The following is a 3,190-nucleotide window of genomic DNA, read 5'->3' as shown; positions in this document are numbered from 1 at the left end:
CCTGGCGTTGCCGAGACGGCGGAACACGTCGTATTTTGCTGTCCGCGTTTTGCCGCTGAACGAGAGGTGCTGTTCGAGGCGGGGAGATCGAACCAGATCACCCCCGAGGGCTTCGAGGCAGCCTTGCTTGAGAGCCCGGAGAGGTGGAGCGGCATTTGCGAGTTCGTCGCACGGATCACCGACGAGCTGCAAGATGGCTGGAATGCGGAAAGGGAGGAGTTAGCCGCGCAGGACCAGCTGTCAGCCGCACGCCTCCCCGACAACTCGGTGGCTATCGCTCGCAACCAGCGCCGGAATGTTGCGAGAAATGCGGCTCGAGCAAGAGCAAGGGAGTTGCAGCGTGGTGGGCGGCCCCCATCACCACCTCCGTCGCCTACTACAGCTGCGCGTCGTGCGGCCATTCGCGAACGAGTCGCGAGGTTCAGGGAGAGGCGAAGGTCCGTGGCCTCCCTGGCATGGCTGCATGGCGAGGAAGGAGGATCCTCCAGTGAGGATGAAAACGGGTATTCATCCACCGTTGAGTCACCGGCCAGCGGTACTCAAACGGGAGGCCTCTCTGCCGCGGAAGCTGCCGCGGCTTTAGAGGCCGAAACATCGTCCCGTTAAAGGTATAGGAGTCCGAGACCGTCGGGGACTTATATAAATTTGAAGGCCCAACGTGGGCATATGGTTGAGGAATTACACAAAAAATAGACATGAGAAATAACACATAAATACACGCGCAGGTGCATTTGCACGGAGTCAGAGCTGCTTAAATAGGCAATTAAACACCTAGTTTTAAGTAATCCCTCGCGGGAAAAGAACTCGGTGGGCGAGTAGGGGTTTAATTATTGAATTGTATGTATTCCTTTGAATAAAAACCTCTACAATTATCTAAAAAAAAAAAAAGCCAGTTATCCCTGTGGTAACTTTTCTGACACCTCTTGCTAAAAACTCGTTATACCAAAAGGATCGTAAGGCCAAGCTTTCGCTGTCCCGGCGTGTACTGAACGTTAGGATCAAACCAGCTTTTGTCCTTATGCTCAACGGGTGGTTTCTGTCCACTCTGAGCTGACCTTTGGACACCTCCGTTATCGTTTTGGAGATGTACCGCCCCAGTCAAACTCCGCACCTGGCACTGTCCATGACGTGGACCGAGAGGTTTATTCAGATGTCTTCGAGCCAAGCGGCACCAGAAACCGGAGAAGCGAAGGCGATCGGCGCAAACGGTCGAACGGCGACAGAACACGCGGGACGGACCGACGTGCGCACGCTTGAACCCTTGCGGGCCACGGCGGCGGTCGGCGCCCGGTGACGACGCGCGTCGATGCTACGACGACACACGCACCCGGTGGCACCACCCAGCGACATGCTGAACGCGGAGCTAGAAACACGGCGCATTGGGCAGCTTCAGGCGAGCCGACACGCTTACACCCCCGGCGAGGGAGTGGGCGGTACGACCCGGACCTGGGGCCCGCGCTTGTTCCACCCGATCATGTAAGTAAGGCAACAGTAAGAGTGGTGGTATCTCAGAGGCGAGCCAACCCGGTAAAGGGCTGACTCTCCCACCTATGCTGCACCTCCTATATCGCCTTACAATGCCAAACTAGAGTCAAGCTCAACAGGGTCTTCTTTCCCCGCTAGTGCTTCCAAGCCCGTTCCCTTGGCTGTGGTTTCGCTAGATAGTAGATAGGGACAGAGGGAATCTCGTTAATCCATTCATGCGCGTCACTAATTAGATGACGAGGCATTTGGCTACCTTTTTTTTTTTTTTTTTTTTTTTTTTTGTTAACGGGGAGGGAACCTTCAAAAGGTACCCACCTCGAAGGGCGGCTTGCGGCTACAAACCAATCCCTCCGAGATGGGTTATGTGGGATTCATCGTGACGCTGGGCCCGAGAAGCGGACCCGGCAGCCGATGGGACCCTAACTAAACCACTCCTCGACCTGATCCGAACCCTGCCGATGCGCTTGATGTGCGTAGTACTCCATGCAGGAACGTTTGTGCGATGCACCCATCCTGTTGACGCGCTGCTGCTTTCCAATGCTGCTACTGCGTCATCCGTCCTAGTTGTCTCAGCTGCTGCTGCTGCTTCGTGCCTTCCTTCCGCTGCTGCTGCTTAATTCCGCCCGTCCGTAGCCGCTACTTCCGGTGGGGTCTAGCTCCTGCTGCTGCTCTGGTTACTCGTTGCTGCTGCTGCTGCTTCCGTTGTCGTCATCCTTTGGTGCGGTTACGGCGGTAGCTGTTGCTGTCCCGTTTGTTCCGTGTTCCGCCGGCGTTGTTGTCGTCTCCGTCTGGCCGTAGGTGGACTTTCCTCATTCCATCTCACTTGGAGGTTTCTGAAGATGGTCCTTGCGGCGGTCCGGACTGCTTCCCATGTGTTGCTGTTGGCACACATTTCCGCTGCAAGATTTTCTATCGTCAAGCGGGTGTGGCTCTGCTGCTGCATCTCGTGTTGGGTTCGAGCAAACCGTGGACAGTGGAACATTACGTGGTCGACATCTTCCACTTGGTGTTCACACACCGGGCAGTTTGGCGAGCCGTCGAGGATGCCTTTTTCGACGAAGTAGCTCCGGAGAAACCCATGCCCTGTAAAGAGTTGAGAGAGATAAAAATCAATTTCTCCGTGCTTGCGATTTACCCAGGACATAATGTCCGGGATAATTCTCCTCGTCTTCATCCCCGGCGATCTCGGCTGCCCCGCTCCGGCTGTCCATTGTTGTTGCCAGCGTCCCATGGTCTCTTCCCTTTGCCGCTTTCGTATGTCTGGTCCTGGACTTCCCCTCGCTACCTTTTCGTCGTGGCAGCGGATGTCCTCCTCTAGGAGAAGGACTAACGGGATAGTGCTTGCGACCACGCAAGCGGCATCGTAGGAGACCGTTTGGAAGGCACTGGCCACTCGAAGAACTCCTGTGCGGTGCGTCCTCTGAACCGTGGTCCGGTGAACGTCCTTCTGAAGAAGCGTCCGTCCCCACGATGGTGCCGCGTAACGGACAATGCTATTCCCAACGTTAACCAAGGGTCTCCTTCTGCTGCTTTTTGGGCCACACTTATTCGGCATCAGAGCGGTCAAGACATTCGTGATACGTGATGCCTTGCTGCAAACCTTCTCCAAATGCCGACCGTGGTGCTGTTTGCGGCAGAGCTCGACCCCCAGGTACTTGAGCGATTCCGTGGATACGATCGTGTGTCCCCCCGCACGTAGTTGACC

The 3,190-nt window shown here is 55.8% G+C and overlaps 1 pseudogene; it reads right to left on the bottom strand.

Moving 5' to 3' along the window:
• Positions 1–769: 769 nt before the first annotated feature.
• LOC125774009 (large subunit ribosomal RNA) overlaps positions 770–3,190 on the bottom strand; it is a 5,407-nt pseudogene continuing 2,986 nt past the window's right edge.

Source organism: Anopheles funestus, assembly GCF_943734845.2.
Source record: "Anopheles funestus chromosome X unlocalized genomic scaffold, idAnoFuneDA-416_04 X_unloc_71, whole genome shotgun sequence".
NCBI classification, from domain to species: Eukaryota; Metazoa; Arthropoda; class Insecta; order Diptera; family Culicidae; genus Anopheles; species Anopheles funestus.
The sequence above is the reverse complement of the archived record's forward strand: the minus strand, read 5'-3'. Positions and strand labels throughout refer to the sequence as shown.